Source organism: Phalacrocorax carbo, chromosome 7 (genome assembly GCF_963921805.1).
Source record: "Phalacrocorax carbo chromosome 7, bPhaCar2.1, whole genome shotgun sequence".
Taxonomy (NCBI): Eukaryota; Metazoa; Chordata; class Aves; order Suliformes; family Phalacrocoracidae; genus Phalacrocorax; species Phalacrocorax carbo.
In genome coordinates, this window is record NC_087519.1 from 54890930 (window position 1) to 54914604 (window position 23675).

Sequence of the window (23675 nt, forward strand, 5' to 3'; positions counted from 1 at the left end):
TTTCCAGAGAAATAGCCTTTCTGGGCTAATAACTGGGAAACCGTCTCAAACTGAGGGGCAAGGAGTTCACCATAAAGGAAAAAAAATCAGTGGCAGCCCAGCTTGTATTTAGTTATGCCATTAATGTATAGTTTTAAAACAGTAAAAACCAGCCTGTATATCTTTGCACTGTCTATTCCACTTCGGGCCCCAGAGCACAGCTACGCACCTTCTGCTGACAAGAACGCGGCACATTTTGTCATTTCTTCAGCCTCTTTGGAAAATGCTTCAAGCCTTGGATTTCCCAGCCCATACGGGGCAGCTGAGGTTTCCTCAGGCTCAGCCACTACACCACAGCCCTGCAGCGTTCCTGTTTCCTGCCTGAACGGGTAGAAAATGAAGGTGACAAAATTACCTTGTTTTGAGTCCATCATCAACAATTTTATTGTGACATGGGTACGGATGCGCCCTCGCTGAAGAGGGCCTGTTTAATCTATGTTTACACATTGTCGTTTGATTCTCTGGACCAAGTTTAGGCCTGCTGTAAGTGAGCTGATCCCAGGTACATAATACTTGGAACAGATTTTTCTTCCCACCCCGTTACCCTCGGGTTTTTCCTATATCCATGAACACAGATGATGTCATCTAAACCAAACCAAACAGAAGTGCAATATGTTTTCTACCACTGCTGTGAAGTACTCTGAAACTCACCTTTCTGTGTCAGCTGTGCCCATTCAGGTTACAAAGCACGAGACCCTCTCCAGAGTGTTGTTACTACACCCACAGAGAAATAATGGAAATCCAAGAATGGCTCCTAGGGAAAGGCTGCCGTGAGGTGTAAGCAATGTCTAGCTACAGGTCCACATCTAATCTCTTCCCTGGACAAAACAAAGGCAGACAGTGCACTTAAAATACATCTATTTTCTAACCAGCCCAGCTGCTGCTTTGCTGTGCTGACGAGCAGTGACATTTAAATGCTGTTGCTGAACGTTAGGGTTAACACCTTGTGGGAAACACCTGCAAGGAGCTGGCACGGCTCGGCTCCGCAGCTGCCCGGGGAGCACTGCCACTCTCTGTTCCTGCGGGTTGCCATGGCTTGTGGTTTCTAAATCACTAAGTACTTTGCCTTGAAATATTTTGTGTATAGAGAAGACACACTGGAATTCTCTGAAGTAGAACATGACATTACATAAATTTGATGTTTTGACACACTGATATTTTTTTAAGCTTGCATAATTCGCTGAATTCCACCCAAATATGCAGTTTCAATACTTCAGAAACATAATTTGTTGGTCAATTTTAGGCTTCCTGAGAAAGACTTATTTTTTCCATTGCTCCGTTCCCCAGGGGTCCCAGCAGGCTCCAGTAGAGCCTCCATGGAGCATCCTTTGCGTGAGAGGCCGGTGATGACAACAGGCTTCCTCCAAAGTAAGTGTAAGGACTGTGCTGTAAAGCTCCTGTTTTGTGGCCAGAACATGCCCAGCCTTTATCAACCAGCGATAGCTACTGGCATTTGTAGACCACAGTGTTGCTGTGAGGTGGGTTAGTACTAATTACAAGGTGTTTATTCAGTCTAAGTAAAATACATGGCATTTTACTCATTAGCACCCAAAATGGCACATTTAACTGGAACAATATATTAATACAAACAGGGGATTACAGCTGAGCAGGGTGCTTAACTGTCTACAGTTAATTTATAGCTAACTGAAGTGCTCGTTTACCCTGGTTAGAGTATACATCCACACAGCAACTTTGTGAGCGAAGGATTTCATCACACTTCAGAGAAGCGTACTCGCATGTTATCTGACCTTACTGCCATTAACGTGCTTGCAATAGGAAAATGTACCTTTGCCCAGGTAAGGTTAAAATGGCCTTTGTCAACACAGCTTTTCTTCAACTGACCATCTAATAACTAAAGCACAGCAAAAATTCAGTCTATTTTCTTGTGTCTTGTATTTACTAATCTTTCCTATGTCCATAATCAGGGCTGATTCTCAACTAGTTCCTATGAGATTTATTATGAGATCATAGGCTGGTTTCATAAAACTCACACAGAAGTTTATATGGACACTTTTATGACTGATAAAGCTTAAAATGATTAAGAATGGGTCTCAGCTCAACCCAGAACAGTTATTATAATCCAAGACAAAAAAGTTTTCTATGGGATTTGTGTTGATTGAAGTTCACGCATACATTCATCTGGTGGTTCCTTGCTAGGTATTTCACCATGCTACCTGCAAATCAGATGAAGAACAGCTTGAGCTGGTTGAGCCATTTAATTGCTCCATTGAAAACAACTGAGGAAGAAGCAGACCAATGGAAAAAGAGGGTGTTGGTCTTGTTAACCCACAGGTGAGGTAACTTTCTGCTTTTTGGCGAGGTTATAAAAGGAGGAAAAGAAGAAGAAGGTGTTTTTCTTAGGAGCAAGCATGTAGGAGTAATTTGGGACAAAAAAAGAACTTAGGTAAGAATTATTGTATGGGATGATTCAATTCACTAGGCCTGCAGTTAAAAATGTAGTTGCTATGTGAATTCTAATTTGTTCTTCCTTTTTTGACAATGTTTTTACTTCTGTTGGTTTCAGGCAAATTTCTGGGGTGAAGCCTTTCTAGAGGTCTGTGGATGTTTGTTTTGCTCTTTATCAGGTAGGAGGCAATGCTTTTCTGGTGGATAACTTTGGCTGTCTGCTAGATGCCCATCAAGCTGCTTTCTCGCTTTTCTTCCTTAACAGGGTAGGGGAGAAAATTATATATAAAAGCTTATGTGTTGAGATAAAGACAGGGAGACTGATTAACGATCAGCATCACTAACAAAACAGAAAAAAATTAACTTTGGGGGAAAATTACTTTAATTTAATACCAATTTAAAAATAGAGGAGGGTAATGAGAAATAAAAACACCTTCCCCACCCCTTCTTCCCGGGCTCAACTTCACTCCCTTGTTCCTGACTCTTCCACCCCCTTCCCCCACGAGTGGCACAAGGGATCTGGGGGGCTTGTGGTCAGTTTGTAACACTTTGTCCCTGCCACCCCTTCCCTGCACTTTTCACCTGCTCCAGTGCAGGTCCTTTCCCACGGGCTGCACCTCTTCAAGAGCTGCATGTCCCGGCGTGTCCCTGGGGCACTGGCTGCTCCAGCATGGGTCCCCCTTGGGCCATGGGTCCTGCTGAAACGCCCGCTCCTGCGTGGGCTCTCCATGGGCTGTAGCTTCCTTGAGGGCACATCCACCCGCTGCAGGGAGGGGTGCCTGCGCCAGTGTGGCCCTACGTGGGCTGCAGAGCAACAACCTGCTTCACCATGGTTTTGTGAAGGGGGGAGCCAGCCCCGAAACCTTGTACGTACCTGTTCAGTATTTGTGCTTGACTGTGCTTGTTGTGCACTCTCTGTAAGCGCATTTTATCGGCTGCGTTTTTCTTATTAGGTGTTCATCCTAACAGGGATTGCTACCCAGTGAAATCTTGTCAGTGTTCCGGGTTTTTTATATCACTGGTCACTCTGCCCTAACCCTAGATGTGTGCGCTGAATAACCACATTGTTCGTTTATAATGTCCTTGGCTTTTTCTATAGCCTTGTCCCTATGATATTACTTGTGGACACAGTGGGCTGGATTGAAGATGGTGAAGTTAAAAGTGGTGATGTATGCAGCTATGTAACTGTGAGAAGAAATCTATTGATCCCGCACACTTCCTTTTCTAACCTGCTGTAAGGTGTTTCATCATGCAGGATATCACGGAGATCTTATATTTGTTACTTAACATACATTGAAAGGTCTGACTTCTGTTTCTTGCTGGCTTTCTGAATGGAGAAAGCTGTTGTTAACATATCTTGCGTGTCAGAGATCAGGCTGTCGTGATACCTTATGAAGCTTTGATTGCATGTAGTAATACGAGAGGAACGGCAAACTGTTATATTAATGTAGCTGAAGCACAAAAAGTGGAACTATTGACCTTGCTAGCTCTGCATTTGGGGCAAATGTTACTGCAGTGAATAGAGTAACTTAGGCATTAAACAGAAATTGTTTTGCAGATATTTTTTGTATGTGTGTTTTGCTCTGGTATAGATAAATGAATGCCTGAGAAGGGCTGGGCAAACTGCTAGAGATAGTTGCAATTTCGCAAAGGTCAGGAATTTTTTTGGTGAAAACTTTACTTTTGGACAAAGCGGCCAATAATGAAATAGAAGCAAAAATTATTTCTGTGGGTTTGTAAGTCACTGAAAAAGCCTCTGTTACTCAACTTCCTCATCTGACATACTGCCTTTTAAACCAACCAAACAAAAAGCCTTTACTATTGTCCTTGCCTGGCACGGCACTGGTATTCCCTGAGCGGGACCAGCAGGTATCCAGTCTGCGATGCAACACAGCTCGTGAGCATCCTCCAACAAAAGGCCCGATGAGCTACACCGGCTGGTTCCTGGGGTACACAAAAGACACTGCAAAACCATATGGCAAGAGATACTAATAAGTGTGTGCTGAAAGGTACGTAGAAGCTAGAGGGAAAAGCAGAGTGCTCAGCTGCTTCCCGTTCTCTTCACCCAAATCCAGTATCAAAATCAGCCTTGCAGGGCACGTGTGGGAAGATACAGCTTATCTGTGGGCCGTTTCCAGGCTTGGTGGTGTTATGTGCCTGCCCGAGGCCCTTATGCCATGGAAGTGATTCCTGCCTCACAGTTCATTTACGCAGCCTTGGTCTTTCGGCTGCATGCGCATCGCATTTGCTTACGCAGCTGCTGCCCCAGCGGGGGATAAGGAAGCTGGGGCAGAGGCACCAACCCACCCTGCCCAGCCAGCCGTGGGGTTGCGTGGCTTGCATCACCCAGTGCAGCCGAGAAAAACTGCCCTCTGCCCTTTCCACAAAGGAAAGCCCATACATTCGAGCCCAGCGCCTTTTCCCAGTCTCTCTGGAAGTGGCCTCCTTTCACCCCGCTGGCGTGCAGCTGCCTCGGGGCGCCGCAGCACGGGGAGCCTTCTGGGGAAGCCCGTGCTGTGGCCATTAGCGCTGCGCCGACAGCAGCCTCTGTGGATAACGAGAAGCCCTTCTGCCTTGCTGCTATTAAACTGCTGCCTTTTCACGAGAGGAATCCTGAATTCTTCCTCAAACCTAAACAAAAAAGTGAGCCTTTTATTCGTTTCATCATTATCTAGGGCTGCCACATTCAAATGATTCTCCAGCAGTCCCTTCATTTCCGAGTGCACACGTCGAGAAGGGATCGGAAGCCTTTTGATTAAGAATAAGAGGTGATGACACTACAACCAGTGCAGGGTTGTCATCATTACCGTGTACCTGCACTTCCACAGAGCTCTCGCTCTGGGTTGCCTCTGATATAAAGCTGCTGTACTCTGTGCCCTAATTGAATGGAACTATTTTATAAACACGCATTCCCTGAATCCCAGAAAAGATCCTTTTAGAGGGGAGGATATGGGGAGGGTGGTGGGGAGGTGGGGAGCTAGATGGGCTCAGTTCCTGGCAGACCAATTTTGTCTGAGAGAGATTTCTTTGTTCCCTGCAAAACTGCTTGTCGTCTGTGAGCAGATATCATGGGGTTTTTTTCCCCTGCAACTCAAATGATCTGACCACCCACTTTCAATCCTGCGATTTTCTGCTTTTGGCCTGGACTACAAGTCAACTATGTCCACCTTTAGCTCATAGCAGGCTGCAAGTTTACACAAGACACCTAAAGGAAAACATCCTTTCCTCCCTGGCCCTGTTTGTTGACTGTTTGTGTCTGATAATTTAACTGTCTGACTTGGCTACAGTGATGACCCTTTAGCAGCAACCCAGGGAAGAAACCTGCCATCTGCCCCCCAGGATGCTCTCGTCCGTCTCATGCGATTGTGTTCATGTGTGCATCCTAAGCCCGCACCGCTTACTGTGGGAGCGACACTCTGCAGATGACTTGTTAAGCAGCGTCCCTCTTTCCAAGCGTGCTCTGCTCCTGCTCTGCAATCCCCACCGGTGATATACTGTTTTCCAGGTTAACTTTTAAGTGCTGATTTTGACCCATATTCCTGTCCTGGCTATTTTGCTGTTCCCATGCAATATAACTGCAGCTGTAGCAGATAGAAGTGCTGTGCCTAAGCCCTGAAGGATGCAGGATTGGTGCTGGGCCAGTGCCTTCTTGGAAACTGGTGCCCTAGTTGCAGTTCAATAGTTAAACTAATCCTCTGCTACCTGTGTGTTTAAAGGTGAAAGGCTTTTATTGTTAAACAAGCTTTCCCTGGAGCAGACATTTTAGTAAGAGCACTCTAAAACTGCTATATGAAATTGTACTAATAGACAACAAAATTACAGCCAATTCCTGGTGATATTTCAATAGCTATGTATGAAATTTACTGCATAAGGGATGTTGAGTTAAAAGTGGCCAGAGGAGTTACTTTTATCTTGGCTTACATATAGCATTACATTTACACCTGAACGCAGGGTGAATTATCATCCAGAGGAGTTGAGAAGGAATCTCTTTTCTCCAGGAATGGCAATTATATTTGATTAGGTACATGGGAGCTTTTTCCTCTCCTGGCCAAGGAGCTGAGGGCAGTGCTTTGAAGACACCCAGCCTCATGATCAAGGTGTAAAGCATAATGACAAATGTGAAGTTCCTGCAGGGTCAGAGTCAGCTACAATGGTTCAGGGGAGAGGGCATCGGACTGGGACTTAAGAGGCTTGACTTGACTGCCCTGTTCCTCCACTGGGCTGCAGGACAAATCACTTCCTTTCTGTGCCACAGTTTCCTTATCTGTGAAACGGTAGTAATGAGCCTTTCTTCTTCGTTTCTCTTTGTAATCGCTCCAAGAGCTGCAGGTAAAACATGCTATACAAGCACTTGGTATTGCTGTGTTTGATTTGTGGGATTTTAATGTGTGATAGCCTAATGCAAGGAGTTGTTTCAGATTTGCACACATAAGCTCAAGGACCGTGGTGTTTGTCATCCTGCTGTTAACAGCTCTTCCCTGAAATCATTTGGATGTACAGGCAGTACTCTGGTTTTGTTTCTGTTAGGATATCTGCAGCCTGCAATCTTAGTGCAACAGGATTTGCTAGTCAAGCATAGCCCTCGAACAAAAGCACCCAGAGGATGTGCCTTTTTAGTTCCTCTCCTTTGCACAACGAACCCCCTATCCCTTTTGCCTCTGGTCTCTGCTGGTCCCCTGTTGAGAGGCCTCCATGCCTGTGGTCGTCAACAGTTTGCCAACATGATGATGAGGGGGAGGAGGAAAAAAAACCCTTTGACATGTGTAGTAACCCAAGCCTCATTCCAAACGTGTTTGCTTAAGCATTGTAAAGGGTTCCCTCCTTCCCATCCCCCATCACTTCTCCCCTCAACCTGTCTTTGTCTCAGGATGGGAGGAGGCTGTTGGAGGGCTGGGGGGGTTCTGGGGGGGTGCCTGCTGCGATCTGGGCACTCCTTGACAACGTGTGCAGAGTCCTGGTCACCGGCTCCTCTTGCTAATGAAATGCATTGGGTTGAAGAGTCCTAATTGTGAGGTGATACCCCACTGAGCGTCAGAGCAGGCGGGGTGTGCACGATGCTCTTTAGTTTGGGTCATTGGAAGTGATAGATGCGGGAGGATGGTAGATTAGGTCCTGCTGAAACATGAGAAGCTGCCTGTGTTGGTGAATGTCACCCAGTGCTCTGCAAATGCATTCAGATGAAATCGCTGCAGTCTTGGGTTTCAGGCCTAAGTGACCGCTACAGGCACCAGTAGTTCCTGCCTGGGGAATAAACATTTGCTGAACACGCTTCAGCATAATAACACTTGGTGCAGCAAGTGGTCACTCACCACCCTCTGCTGCTTCTCGCTGTTGTGATTATCCAAATGCCACACAGACCACAACTATGTCAATCTCGCCTAGAAGCGTTTTTCCAATAGGCTGCTGCACTTCACTTCCCTTGACCAGAAGTCAGGGTGCAATATTTGCTCATTGAATATATTTGAGTTTATTGTGCTGGTTTTCCCCATCTGTTACCTGGAGCTGGAGAGCAGGGCTCTAATGGGAGATGCCGGACGTGCCGCCTTTCCACTAGTGTAATATGCAGATAGAGCTTGGTGCTATGGGTCACCTGAAATATAAAATTACTTGTCCAAGGCCATAAGCTTCCCCGCCTTCTCCAACCCTCCAGCTCATGTGCTGAACACCATTAGCATTTTGGGATAGGAGCTGTACAGTGCAGATCAGATCATTTATTCGGTGCTGTGGGATGTGAGATCTCACTAATACAATAAGGTGGATTTTTTTTTTAGTGGTAGATCAGTTTCCAGGAGGTCCAATGGGTGTACCTTCTCGTGACAAAACCATGACTTGCAGAGTGAGGACATGAGTCAGGTTTCTGGACTCCTGGCCCAGTATGTCATCTGCAATGGGATCTTGTTCTGGGGTTGGAGCTCCACGATGCTACTATGGATTTATGCAAGAGACCTACTTGCAGTAAGAGATGAAGGGGTCTGCTTAGTAAAAATTAAACTGTACCTGGAAAACCCTTGTAACAATGTGTGAGAAATGGACAATATTATGAGTTCTAGATCATGAAGATTACAAAAATGGAGAAGTGCTTCTCTTGCGTTTCATCAGGCCTTTCTGAAGTATTTAACTCTGGAATAAAATTTCTCCTCCTGTTTTCAAAATTTATAGAGCCAACGATGAAATTAAGGATGTCAACTGGAAATAAGGAAGCATTTGACTTTGACACTAAAATTAATTAAACTGTTATTACATTGATCTCTACAGCATCTGTTCCACTTGTACGCAGAAATGCTAGTGTGCGCTACGGGGCCATTTCATACTGGTGGAATTGGGTGCTGTGATCAGCCATATGCTGATAAAATTATTCTTTTGTCAGCAGGTCTGCCTGAAATTGCTCCAGGAGCTGGAAACATGCAAAGCAACAATGCTTAGTGCTGAGTGCTTAAGATTGCTGGTATGAAAAGGACTTTTGGTCTAGTTCCATACCCCACATACACTTCATACCTCACATGCAGGTTGGCAAGCGTGTTCCTGTGTAAGCATCAAAAACTGGACGGTTAGAGCACTTGTGTTTTGAGACCAAACTTTGTTTCCTGAGTGCTTTTTCACTTGTTTGTAAAGCTCCACCCAACTCTAGTCCACTTGAATCCAGTAGTTCTGTTGCCACTTTGGGGGGACTGGGTCAGACCCCGGGGAAGTCAGGGTAGCAGAAAGCTGACATACAAACCCTGCTGACTGAGCGTGTCAGCTGGAAGGTATACGTAATTAGGTTGGCTTGTTAGATGGGCCTTGGTGACCCGTCTGTGTTATACTTGTGCAGCTTAGAGCTAGATCAGTCACAGGCACCAAATTCCATCAGAATCTAAAAGGGTCGTGTGGCAAACGACAGAGCCGCATTCACGCTTTGCCTTCCTCTACGGTTTGCATGCAGAATTTGCAATGAGCTCCTGTTTCACGACCACAGAGAATGTGAGATTTGTCAGGTGCTGGGAGGGGAACTGGGAAGAAGAGAAACAAGTCGGCCATTGCAGTAGCTTGTAGAGTAATGACAGAGGAGCTGTCTCGGTCGAGCGGTTGCCTGCACTCCTCCCAGTGTGGTCAGCATTTCACGTGCAGCCCTGCAGGGATCAAAAAAACAAAACATGACATGGGCCAAATCCATCCATGGCTAAAGATACCCTGATGATGAGCATTTTGATTGTCTGGGTACTGTCCGTATCTGTAATTAGACCCTAAATATGCACCTGAAACACAGCTGTTAGCCGCTTTTCCCAAAAAAAGCTTCTATTTAAAATGGGTATTGTGTCAGAGAATTTTCTTTTCAGTAGTTTCTGTTTACAGTTGAAAGCAATTCTCTTCAAGCCTTGAAAAGGATGTAATTATTTGCTTTTACAATTAAAGCCATAAAAGCGGCTAGCTGTTGTTGTACGTTCCTTGAAAACACGCTATCGCTTTTGATGACTGTGATATTATTAATCAGTTAATTATCATCACTGGATTAAAATAAAAATGCCCAAGTAAACACAAACGCCTTCCCCTTAAGGAGTTCATCTGAATGCTTCTGAGTTTGCACGTGTGCTGCAGAGCCCTTGTTACGGCTGTGCCGTACCTCCGCGCGCAGCCGCCACGCGCTCACGACGCGCGCAGGCACAACCCGCAGCTCTGGAAGCTTGCGAGCCCCGGAAAGGTTGGTGCTTTAACAGCTCCATCAGATGTCACCGCAAGGTATCCGTCTGTCAGCAGTGGCCAGCTAAGCGATTAGCTGACACAGCCACTCACTCTATGGGTCGCTGGCAAAACAGACAGGTTCAAAAATTCAAGACATTTGTTCCAACTCCTCCCGAATGTCTTGCCGGCTTTGTTCAGCCATCAGCTCGGCTGTCTTGTGCAGGCAAAATAACCCATGTTGGCACTTAAAACAAGCTGTTTAAAAATAGGCAGTTGACCCATAGTGGGCATAAATACTGACTTTTGTTTGTCTGGACGGGAATTTTTTTGGCCTTCCTAGGGCTCTTTGCCGCCTCTGGTAGAGTAGAAAGGAAAGGCAGCCCCATCTTCCATGCTGAGCATTGCATGTGTTTTGCATGCACACTTTCACCTGTCCTACCTGGTAACCACATTAAGGTTCTTAACTCTGGCTTCAATTTTGTCCTGTTTTCACAGTCCTAGAAAAATCCGCATCAGCCCATGAAGCTGGTTTTAAGAGACACATGTAGCTTTTCTGCCTCCAGACATGCAGGTATCTGAATCCACACTGAAGTGGGAAATCTCGTTTCATCACGTTGCATTTCAGACTTGCCCCTCCCATCTCCTTTATTCAAGCAGGATTTGTGTGAGCTATAACCAAGGGAGAGTTTGGTGGCTTAAAAATTAGTGGTAATGTCCTAGCCCTGTAGATAAACGTAAATGGGTTTTATGATTGCGAGCTTTAACAAGCCACAAAAACTAATGTCCGAAGACATTAATAAGTATCAAAGATCTATGGTGGAGATGATGGCTTAAGCAATGGACAGTCCATTCTTAAGGCACACGGAAAAAGCTTTTCTTCATTAAAGCTTCATTTAGCACTTAGTCAGGAGGTTGAAAGTTGCTTTCTGTTTAACATTTAACTTCTTTGAGAATTACCCTAATGATATGTTACATCAAAGTTTCGTAAGGGCCTGCTTTCTTGAATTGCCTCCTCTGCATTCATGCATGTGATCTCTCTTGAAGTGGTAATGGCTGGTGATGAAAGCTAAGGGATGGGTGCAAGGTGATCTTGCTGGCCAAAAAAGTTGCACAGATGGAGGAAACTAAAGAGCAGTTTTCATGAAATATAAAAGAGGCAAGTGTGATTGAAAGTTGGAGGATATATTTAGATAGAGCAGGATCATGTCCTGTGTCTAGTTTCCATGGTGTCAAAATCTTAGCTAAATCCTCATATCATAAAAATAAAAGTAGACAGAAATGTACTGTTTTAAATTTCGATTATGTGTCAGAGGGGCAGTAGGATTTGAAGATCTTGTCAACAGACAAAACAGAGGAGTATTATTCTTTTGTAGGGTTCAGCACACAAAAGATACTACTATGTTGACCACAAAGACAAATGTTGAGATACACAAGCCAAAGAATGTTTTGTACCATGTGTGTAAAGGACTTTATGTAACTTACACTGGGCTTGAAGCACCCCAAAAAAAGGCCCATGTTCTCCTATTATTAAGGTTTTGACTTCAAGCTGAGAGAGAAAAGCTATTCAGATCCTGAAAGCAAAATGTTCTGCTATGTCAGTTGTCTGTAAAAGTCATGCAGCATCCCACTGAGAGGCACGGCAGAGGGAAATGAATCTACCATTCCTCTGTCCACCCCTCCAGCCCTCAATTTAACACACTTTTTTTCAGAAATCTTATCAAAATCAGTGGGTGTATTTCAATGTACCTTTCTTATTTCTTCACACAAAATATGGCAAAACCATGAAACCCATTGTCCTGGTTTCAGCTGGGATAGAGTTAATTTTCTTCACGGTAGCTAGTATTGGATTTGTGCTAAAAACAGGGCTGATAATGCGGAGATGTTTTAGTTGCTGCTGAGCAGTGCTTACGCTGGTCAAGGACCTTTCAGCTCCCCATGCTCTGCCGGCTGCACAAGAAGCTGGGAGGGGGCACGGCTGGGACAGCTGACCCCAACTGGCCCAAGGGATATTCCACAGCATGTGACATCATGCCCAGTATATAAAGCTGGGGGAAGAAGGAGGAAGGGGGGACGCTGGGAGTGATGGCGTTTGCCTTCCCAAGTCGCCGTTGGGTGTGATGGAGCCCTGCTTCCCTGGGGATGGCTGAGCACCTCCTGCCCGTGGGAAGGAGGGAATGAGTTCCTTGTTCTGCTTTGCTTGCACATGGCTTTTGCTTTCCCTGTTAAACGGTCTTTATCTCAACCCAGGAGCTTTCTCTGCTTTTCTGATTCTCTCCCCCATCCCAGCTGGGGGCGGGGGAGGCAGAGTGAGCGAGTGGCTGCGTGGTGCTTAGTTGCCAACTGGGGCTAAACCAAAATGCCCTTTTCTCCCTTCTCCTTAAAACCTGAAGAGGAGGAAATTTGTCGGAAGACACAGCACTACTTTCATGTGTTTGTGAGCACTGAAAGCAAAGATGGCCTTATTTTGATGAAGCTCCTGTATTCCCCACTGGTGTATTTTAGCAGTCCTGTCCTCAAGACTACAGAGACTCCCTGAAGTTACACAAGTCTACAGATGCCAGCAACTCGGTAAGAACAATCCATGGCTCTGCACTCAGGCTAATTACTGCTGAAGTCAAAGGGAGCCGGATTATTTCATGCCAGAAAGTGCTTGAGCTGCCCCAGAATGAATTCTGTGTGCAGAACCATTTGCGTGAGTTTTATCGTTTTCCATCCTGAATGCTAAAATTGAGGCAGAACAGAAATTAAGCAATTTGCCAGAGGCTGAACAGAGAGATGCAGGCTTTAAGGGGGGAAAAAGGAGGGGCTGGTGACTCCCAAGATATATTAATCAGTTGGCAGGTTGCTCTGTCCTACCAGCATGCATTGCAAGGAAAATTAACTACCTAAATGGCGTGATTTTGAAATGATTTTGACTTCTAGCATCTCCCTCAGCTGTTTTTTTTGGTAGAGGAAAATGTGGATGTTAGCCAAAACTATGTATTCCTGTATTGGCCAGGTATTGTTCAAGCACCAGTACTAAGAGCAGGACTTGGGCCTGTATGTTTGTCCTATGCTCGTTGCTCTATACTACTTGATGCTGGGTCAGGGATTACTCCTCGCTGTTCAAAAACCAGCAGAGGTACGTTCACATGAGAAGCCCTAAAATTCACTGAATTGATTGTTAATTAGGAAGGGGCAGAGGACAGAGCCCTGTCTCTAACTCCCTTGCTGAATTCTTGCAAGAAAAAGTCCAGCCTCAAGTACATTTAAATTTTTACTGCCAAGTTAAATCCTTGCACGAAAAAAAAATAATAAATCTTACAATGGAAATGCTGACAGGTCCTTAACTATAGTAGCAGTAGCAGTCTCTGCAATAAAGATATTGCATGTTATCAATAATCCTCTTTTTGCCTGAATCCCTGTCTTTCTATCGAGAAAAGGCTTACTGACTGGGCAAATCTATTTATAAATGTTGTCTTGGCACAAGAGGAACACATGGACAATGCAGTGGAGATCTGGGGAGGCAGCCGTCTGACGGCACGCATGCAGCAAGCTGAGTGTCAAAGCAGGGCACTTAAATTTTCTCTCATTTCTCTAAAAGAGGGAATGGGGGGAATTAAGGAGGAGAAAAAGAAAAAGCTTTGCTTTGAACAAGGCAGAATCAGAGGAGTTACAAAAGATCGAGTAAACTGCCACACTTGGCTCGCTGAAGAGCTCTGAAGGGCTTTCACATACTGCTCACCATCGGACAGAGTCACCTGAATTGGGAACCGGGGTGTCTGTGTATTTATGCCGTGCAGAGGCACGGGCACCACGATAGCCCCAGGTGATAAGGATAGCTCTTCCTGGGGTTTGGTGATACCTTGCTTTGAATAAAATGATGGAAGGGTAAAGCTGGAAGGAAAAGCAATAAGATCTCAAGGAGGACACTCACTCTTTTTCCCCTCCATGCCATTTTTTTAAACAATGTTTTTCTTTGAATATGCTGTAGTGGATTTCACACCTGTTCACTTCTAAGCAAAGTCTTACAAGGATGATGTTGGATTTATTTCATCAGCAGTGTAAACTGGCAAAAAAGTGGAAGTCCTGTAATTTACCTTCTTTTCACGTTAGTGATATTCCAGTAGGAAGTGGCCTTTTTAATTTCAAATGGTAAGAAATACAAATTATAATGTTTCTTAATCTTCCTGTGTACCTGCAGCTGAGCAGTACCAAGTAATTGTCTCATTTCCCCAGGTCCTTGGTCCATTTCTAACCAGTGTGATAGAGAATAAAGCCACCTGGATATTTATAGTGACCATGTTCCTGTGAGTACCAGGGCTTGCTTTCTCCTTTCTGTAGTTGCTTTTCACGAGTCATTGTATGCATAGCATCAACACCGCACACGTACAGACACTGAGCTGCTGTGCGCTGCAAGTTACCACCCAACTCTGCCTGCAGACTTTCGTTACAACTCTTCACAACCCTTCTGTACGTAGTCATCTTCTGGAAACACCGAGCAGTTGATAAGGGAAGCATTTCACTCTTATTGATGGGGTTGACAAAATGAAGTGGTAATGGCATATGTGTGGAGCTAAAGGGTGCACTGAGATGGTGCGCAGTGGGAGCAATACAGCTCTGGTAATGGTAAGACGGGTGTTTGGACAGAGGTGAGGATGTGTGCTCCTAGCTTTGCTTCTCGTTTTCTGGCAGCTGTGTTGTTTCGCAAAGCCCACAAGTGCTTCCCAACAAAGCACTTTATGAATCAGTATACCTTGGGCAGGATTTCTTTTTTCTTTAAGAGCTCACTGTTGTGCTAGCAATGTTTGATGTCAGGCCAGGGATTTTGAAAATCCCACTCTGAAAGTATATGGCTATCCTCTATTACATGGATGTCAAATTTTCCTCCTTTTTTACCCAAAGGCTAAAGTTTACTCAAAGCAAAACAGCAAGGATCACATTGCTCTCGTCAAACTAGGTTACAATGCACAACCAATAAGTAGGTCATTTATCTGAATGGGATACTGTATAAGTAGCATGTTTGCCACAAGAGACTTATGAGCGAGTCCCCTATGGTGTGTATACAATAGTCTGCCGGTCTGATTCAATACCCACTGATGTTTAAACCAGACCTTGGTTTAAATGGAGATGGATCAAGGGGTATGCATCATGTATGAACTATGGATGTGTCTTTTTCCACAAGGGCTTACTGAAGTAACTGGGGATGTCACAAAAGGCCAAAATTGATTGTATAGGTTCACTTTCAGTCTTCACAAGCCATTTGAATGATCCAGACATATTTGTCCAGAAAATGCAGGGTATGCAGGGGAGGAGAATAATGCATGTGGTGGCATTAGCTCGGGACATAGATGAACTGTTCAAACCTTGCAGGTGACCCGACTCTGACCCTTTTAGCAACTAAAGAGATGTTTTTCTTTTACGATTCTGTTTTCATTCTCGGCTGGCTTTGGCAGAGCAGCTCAAAGTTATCAGGAAGATGATTGTCATGGTTTTAGATGGGATGGAGTTCACTTTCTTCACTGTAGCTGGAACAGTGCTGTGTTTTAGATTTAGTATGAGAATAATGTTGATGTTTTCAGTTGTTGCTGGGTAGTGCTTACACTATCAAGGACTTTTCCAGCTTCCCATGCTCTGCCAGGTGCACGAGAAACTGGGAGGGGAAGGGGCACAGCTGGGAGAGTTGATCCAAACTGGCCAAAGGGATATTCCATATCATATGACATCACGCACAGTGTATTAACTGGGGGGAGCTGCTCTGGGGAAGCAGCGATCGCGGCTCGGGGACCGGCGGCGTTGGTTGGTGGGTGGTGAGCGGTTGCATCACTACTTCTTGTTGTTTGGTTGGTTTTTTCCTCCCCACAAGGTTTTGCCTCTTTCTCTCTCATTATTTTCCTTTTCATTATATTATTGTTGTTATTATTACTATTACTGGTTTATTTTCATTATTAAACCATCCTCAACTGACGAGTTTTCTTACTTTTGCTCTTCCAATTCTCTCCCCACCCCACTGGGTTGGGGGGACTGAGCGAGTGGCTGCATGGCACTTAGTTGCTGACTGCGGCTAAGCCACAACAATGATAAAGACAAAATTCCCAACTAAAGCAAAGAAATACTGAAAATCTTGCTGGAGAGGCTGTAATCTGGGCAATTGTCTGCTGACTGCTTTTGCTAATGGAGCGCATCACATCCAACAGCCCTAGCTTGGGAAAGCAGTCACGATTCGGAGCCTGGGAGCTGTTAAGCTTCCCTTCCAGCACTGTGCGTTTCAGCAGCACTAGAAAAAAATCTCCCTCCCTCTGCAGTGAAATTCCATCTAGGGAAGAGCATGACCCAACATGTTTAAGTTTAAACTGTGACACGGCTTACGTGAAGGATAACCTTTGACAGCAAGGACTCAGGAAAGCGCTCACCACAGGAGTCATCCAGCTGAAATCCCAGTGCCGAGTTTGCTTCCCTCTGAGTTTTGAAGACTCTGACTATAATTAGGAGGTGCCTTTGATGGATTCCACCAACACCTCTTCTCCCAGAGGACAGAAGTCAAAGACTGTGGGTAGTGGGAGATCAACTGTGAAAGCCAAGACTCCAAGTGTATTGTACTGGAAAACCATAAAGAAGGGGACAGCATGATCATTAATTTAAAAATATTTACAGTGCTGATAACATGACACAGAAAAAGGATTGGCACTGAGAAAGGATTGTTCTGCAGAGGCAAGTTCTTCCACAGTCCTCATTACAGGAATTGCCTTGCTCTGCAGAACTGTTATTCAACAGTACAGCATTTTCCAGCGATTTAAAAAAACCAAACACCAGAGAAAACAGCCCTCTGCCCTTTGTGTAATTGCTCAAAGTCTGGTTGGTCAATCTAGGGTAGAAAGGTTGAGCACTGAAGAGCTGAGTAAGACCAGACTGCCTGGCTGTACGCTCTCTGCAACTATCTTTTTTTTTTTTTAAGGGACAGGAGGTGCATGTGGATTTATTCCCCTGGGTATCCGGGGTTATTTGATTTCAACCAACATAACAAGAAAGAAAATTATGTGCCTTATTAGAGGTTCTGTATATACCTCCCTGGCTGAGTCCTCATGCCCCACCTTGTTGTAGCTCTACCTACTAGCAGCACAGGTTTCATGCTGGTCTACCTTTTGCCTTTGGTCTTTGCACAAAATTTTAGTGCTGAGAAAAATGCACTTAAACCAACTCTTCTGGTTAAGGTGTAAAATTAATTGTGGTTTTGTTTCTCTTGCCTATATTAAGAGACTTCACTTCAAGGAGCACCCTTTAAATCTGTGTACAGGAACCCTGGGTGCCATCACCACAAATACTGTGTATATGGTGTGCTACAGAGCAGGAATGGGTGACCAGGGCCTTCATTAGACAGCAGATTCCCGCATTAAGATGAACATTAGCAATTTTGGCCTCAAAAACACTTCTGAAAACAGTTAAAAGGCACTGACAGCAATAAAATATTAATAATTGGCAGTTTTAAGAAGGTAAAAGCACTTCCCAAGGGGCATCTTGTGGTGCTACAGCCTTGCCTTATGCACAGTTTCCTACCTCTCACTTCCTTCCTCATTAGGTTAGCATTGGGATAAAAGAGCAGAATGGGTCAGGAGGTCCCGTTCCAAGTAATTAGAGAGTTGCTTCTTTTATCTAAGTGTACCTTGTTAAAGTATATCAGTGTCAGCCAGGTTAATTGGAACTTTAATACATAATTGATGCTAATTTATGGCCCTTTTTGTTCCAGGATGCTCATGCGGACCCCAAAGTCAGGATACAGTTTTCTTGTTATTAATTATATACTGAAAACCAATATCCCGTTGGGAGGAGACCCACAACTTATTATAGTTGCATGGCTTTTCTGCCCCTAAACCCCTCGGTTCACTAGCATTTCATGTTTTTTTTAAAAGCTCCTGCTTAGCCTCAGCATAAAATAAATGTAAACGTTGATTTCTGCTTTCACCAGCCAGCTTCCCTCAGCTCAGTGGAAATGTTCCTTGGTTGCGCTGCTGTGAGAAGGGTAGGGCTCCAACGCTGTAGCTGACACTGTTGTTCCCACAAAATGCTTTTCCTCCCCAAATTGGCAAAATACCCATGAAGAGAGAAGTAAAGGCTATCGTCGCCTCTCAGTGACTTTAAAGGGCGAAGTCAGGGCTGCGCACTGCTTTTCCGGGTGGACACTGCTGAGCAGGAAACGCCCTGCAAAGGCCAACGCGGCCGAGTGCTCTGGTTTTGCCCTGGGGGCGGCGGTTTCCCCCCAGACAGGAGCATTTGGCACAGCTGCAGAGCCGAGCTTCTGGTGACGTTTCATCTGAGGCACCTGGGAGCCTGGGACGTTCTCCTCCATCCCGCGGCGACCAGGAAGGGCGCAGAGGAGGCCTGCGGTACCCATGTGAGAAGAGGCTGCCCAAGGGAATCGCGGCAGGTTCAGGACAGCCCGTTCACTTGTTTTCCTTGTGGTCTGCACACCTCAGTCTCAATGTCTATGGGCTCCCAGTGCTTGTGCAGGCAAAATGTGAAGAATACTTCTCCCTCTTGTCAGTTTAGCTGAGATTTTAGTCAGGTTTTTTTCTCAAAGGTGTTATTCTAGCACCTAAGTGCAGCAGGGGTTGCACAGATAATGTGTTACCAGATGCCGCCCCTGCTTAGACGCGTCCCAGTTAACGGTGGTCCTACAAGTACGCTGGACGCTCACCTGCTCCTGTACGTTGCCAGGTATTTGCACTGGTTAGACCCAATACGTGTGCAACCGGTTGCTCCTTTAATTTGCTCCTCGGTGGTTCTTGTTCTCTGGAAACCAGATGTGGCACAACACGATAACATACCTGTAGTGGGTTGTGCTGGAATACGACACAACGTGTCAAGTTTCTTCTGAACCTTTCTGAGATCAGGTATCAGGCAAAAGAGGGTCATTTTAATTATCAATGATTAATTAGTTAGATGATTGTTGGACAGATGAATCCAAAGATTATATAGCACGCTCTATCAGTATCTGTAACAGAGAAGAAAAATTAAGATTTTTAGGTTGAATGAATGGAAAGAGTGGTGCTCAAAATGTCACATTTTGAAATGTGACATTTGTGTAGCATTTCAGAGTTGAAGGTGATGAGGTGAAGTTGCATCTATCAGTGCAACCTCACGGACAGTGACAAATAATTAGGGATCACCCTGCATTTTAGAAATTACTTCTTGATTTAAATATATTCCTATGGCTTTTTGGTTCTGGTTTCTAGATGTCCAAACGGAACTATTTGTATTCTTACTGGTATTTTGGGATTTGAGCGCTGCGCACAGCTGGTCTGCGCCAGCAGTGCTTGCCCAGTTATCCCACACGGCTTCTCCTGCTGATGCTGCTGGCCGGTTTGGCTGGGGACCTGTAGGAGAGAGTGATCCTGTCCAAATCGAAGGCAACACTGATCACAGAAGGCAAGGCACAGACATTGGGATGGGATGTTTTGGCAGCAGAAAACCCCTTGTGGTCAGATCTGTTGTTTTTAATGATGCCTTGTGTGTTTTATGGCTCTGTATATGCCCGGGCCCCGAGGGCACCAATGGTCCTTGCTGGCCCTGAGCCCCGCTGCAGCCAGCGCTGCGGACACAGCTCGAGCGCTCGTGTGCCCAATACTGCACATAACCTGAAGGGATGCCAAACGTCGATATAAGCTCAGTGCCCTGTGCCCTAGACCGGACAGCCTTTTGGAGACCAGTTTACCCAGAGGGGAGCTAAGGGGATGCTAACGCTTTGCTCTCTTAGGTGTTTTAGCAGCGTTTGCTTTTGCATCGTGTGAAATGTTCACATTAGTCCAAGGCCCACCACTGCCCCAGGTATGGTGCAGGGAGCCTGGAGGTCAGTCTGCGGCTCCCATTGGGAACAGAGAAATACAGAGCTGCCAGTGAGCTCCAGCCGCTGCAAAGCGATGCGGGGTTTGGGCCTTTCGGTAACAAAGCTGCTTTTGTGACTGCCCCCTCAACAGAAATGGTGTCGGCCACTGTGGCAAAGAGGAAAGAGGGTTTGGCAAGTTGATTAGGCGCATTGTTGCCTGGATGGCTCGATCGGCCAGCGTTTAATGCTTCAATCTCCATGTGACTATAACCACTTGAACTAGCTTAGCTTCCTTGCACTCGATGCTTTTTGGGTGCCAGGCTACACAAGGCGAATCTCTTTTCATGAAGTTTTGGGAGGTGTAGGTAAGCCAGCATCTTGAGTGGTTCTGATAACTGACGTGACGTTGCACTTTACCTTGCTATATAGTGTTTTAAATGTGGCACAGACTGGGTGCTCTTGACAAATTAAAGGCGCAGTTCCGTGTTCAGGGTTTTTTATTTAAGGAATAACATGAATACCTAGAAGCATGCTTTCCAAGGAAGGTGAGACTGAGACAAATACCACTAAAAACTGAAGAAATCTTCAGGCTATAAAGATTGCATGAAAATCTCCCTTGGCTTTTTCTTTCCTTATTCTTTCCTGTTTGAGGATTTCATGAGAGAGGACTGAGTGGAATCGATTAACCTCACAGAAGCCCCAGCAAGACTTAATATTCTCAAAGGAAGGTCACCAGGTTTCGGTTTGTGCCAGCACTCACTGTCCTTAGGTATTGAAGGCTGGGGAGCTGGAAGTGAACCTTGGTCTCCAGCAAAGGAACTAGAGAAATCTGCCGAGCAATTTGAATAGAAATTGATGTAGCAGTGATTTTTTTATTTTTTTGGAAGTTGCTCGTGTTTTCAGGACCGTGCTCACCTCAGAAAGGAGGCTGGGGAATAATGCTTCACACGGCTGATTGTTACTGCTTTGGTGGCACAAAATAAACAGAATGGGAAGGCAGTGAGTGCATTAGGGCAGGGGAAATAAAGAAGCATTTCTAACCTCTCGCAGCAATAGGCAGCAGGGCACATAATGAGCTCTGCTGCACTAGTGTGAACTAAAGGAGCTTTTTCTTTCCCCACCTCCCTCCTGATGCTGCCTCTACCTGTGCCCCGTGGGGAGCAGTCAGCCAGGGTTAGCAGCAGATAACCCTGTCTTATTAAGTGCAGGGTCTGATTTTAGGGGTTTTTAATTAGATTTGATTAGAGTATTTTCTTCTCCCTAAAGGGTGGCTGAGAAGCCTACAGGCCATCAACTTGGATGGAGTTGGCTGGGATTTTTTCAGAGTTGGGCCAGAAACTGTCATCTCCATCGTAGCTGCAGCAAGGCTCCTCAGATGAGGAGCCAGTGCTGGAGTAAACAGCCCTTAAGAAAAACAAAGCCCCTGTTTTCCTGTAAATGTCTGCAGTAATTAAAAACAAGTGAATCGTGGGTTGCCTGACATACCCACAGCCTTTGCGTCTCTGCAGGCACAGGCTTGGCATGACAGGCTGGTGGTGGGAATTTCCTTCCTCTCAGACGTTTCTCACTCTTGCTGAGACTGCCTGCTTGTCCCTACTGCTCTCCGCACCATAGGTACTGCTTTGAATTAAAAGAATAATGAGAATACTATCAACTCATGAGCCTCTTTAAGACAAAGAATGTGCAAAAAGTACCTCAAGGTCACCTATTCCTAACCAGCCCCCCAAAGAAGCCCAAGGACTTTTTTTTATTATTATTTTTAGGAAGAGAACGTAGAAAACAGGGGGCTTCACTTATTAATAAACAGTTTACTCCAGCAGTGACTGAACAAAACTGGCTAATCAGAGCTCCCTCAGGAGGGCCAGCAAAATTGGGAAGGGTACCACTGCTCATACCAGGAAAATAGCTCCTTCTATAGCTCCATCACTTGCTAGAAACACTTAAACAAAATGAGAACTACTCTCCCGCCTGGTCCCCAGCCCCAGGAGCAGCCCTTCCCAACTGTCACTCTGCCTATGGAGGTCCTTTCTGGCTGTTATACAGGTTTTGATTTTTTTTTTTTACCTCAGGGATGCTTAAATTACGAGGCTGTGCTTACCACACATAGCAGATGCTGCTCCCTGGGGTTTTTAGCTGCTTGGTTTTTAAATCACGCTGCTGTTGCAAACCAATTAGGTCTCTTTTTGTGTGTGTTGTTTTCCTGGCCAGAAGAGTCCAGTGGATGTTTCTGCTCGAACTGTTCTGCTTACCTGTAGCCATGTTTTTGCACTAGCGGGCACTGATTGCACTGATGATGCTGTAGGTGTCCCAAACGGCCAGTGCTTTCGTGCGAAAGGGTAACGCGCCACTCGGCAGATGCCAGCTCTAACTCAAAAATATTCAGGCGTTATACATCACCCCTTCAAAGCGGTTCACGTTAAATCAGTAGCGACGTAGTTCATTTCAGATTCAAGTTTCTGTTGTAGTCATCAGCGTACGTGTTGCATAGCAGTGTTTTTAAAAATCTTAGACTTCAAAAAGAGAGGAATGGGGTTGGGGTTTTCTGGAGTCTATGTTGACAAGCTTAGGCTACAAGCACTTTCTAACACCTATGACTGTTTGGCTCCAAAACAAAATGTGCCTGGAAGGTGTTCCCGGGGAACGCTGTGTAAGCGCATGGTGCGGCGCAAGCCTCGCGCGTCCTGCAGGCGCGGGGGGCTCCCCGGGGAGCTGGCAGCCGCCCTGCTGCCAGCCCGAAGCTACGGAGCGGGTTCCCGCTCCACAGCTGTCGCCAACCCCGCGGGCGCGGGCGGCGCCGGGCCCCGAGCCTGGAGCTCCCGTCAGCGGCCCGGGGCCGCAGCGCACCGCGGCGCCGGGCCGGGCGGGCCCCGCCGGCCGCAGTCCCGGCGCTCGGCGGCGCTGACTCGAAGCGTAAAACGACGCCTCTGTTACAGGTGGGGACAGATGCCAGCTCGCCCAGCTCCCACCTGCTGCCGAAAGTCCCGTCTCTCCATTTGCAGTAGCCTGCTTAGCAAAAACCCGGGCTCCTTCGTTGGGTGTACGTCTGGACTCGAGACCCCCAGCTGAGCTGGCTCTCCTGCTTGGAGTGGAAGGCAAGTGCCTCTTTAATGCTGAGCTCATAGGGCTGGGACTGCCTTAACGTGAAACAGCGCTCTCCTGCCTGGCTCAAGTGGGTTACAAAACCAAATGTGCTCGGTCGCTGTGTGCCTCCAGCCCAGGACAGTGGGAGGCCTCACGACCCAAGTATTTATCTGCAGGCAGTAAAAGAGGCCGCCTGAGGAGGTGACGGGCAGGAGGGAATGAATTGTCCCCTCTCTCCACTGGGTGTGAGCTACCCTGCCACTACAAGGACACACCAAGGGCCTCCCGCATCTCAAGGGCCGAGCGCAGGATTTGCTTGCTTCACCTTCCCTCTCCCACCTACCGCGGTGGCTGCGTCTCGGGCACTTGGAGCAGCGTATCATATGGCCTCGCTCCCCGTCCTTGGCCCCACGGGCAGACCGTGCTGACCCCTCTGGAAAGGTAGGACACGGCGTAGGACAGTGATGCCAACGACGAGCCCTCGGGAGCAGATGGGCGCGCCCTCGCACGCGGCCTGTGCTTACCCGGGCCCGTGCTTCGGGAGCGGGTGCTAACGCACGCCGCTGCTGCGGCTGTCGGCGAGGTGAGGGGGGCGCACAGCAGGTTTGTACTCCAGCCTGTTCTCGGGAACTCATGTACCTCGTTGTCGAGTCCCTGAGGTGATGATGTAGAGTGCTTTTGTTTGTATGTT

At 46.3% G+C, this 23675-nt stretch overlaps 1 long non-coding RNA gene across 1 annotated transcript; it reads left to right on the forward strand.

The window, feature by feature from the left end:
* Positions 1-1582: 1582 nt before the first annotated feature.
* LOC135314216 (uncharacterized) lies at positions 1583-23354 on the forward strand. Its single transcript, XR_010373661.1, has 4 exons — positions 1583-1835; positions 2197-2443; positions 2564-2624; positions 22837-23354. It is a non-coding gene; the product is annotated as an uncharacterized LOC135314216 (long non-coding RNA).
* The last annotated feature ends 321 nt before the right edge of the window (positions 23355-23675 follow it).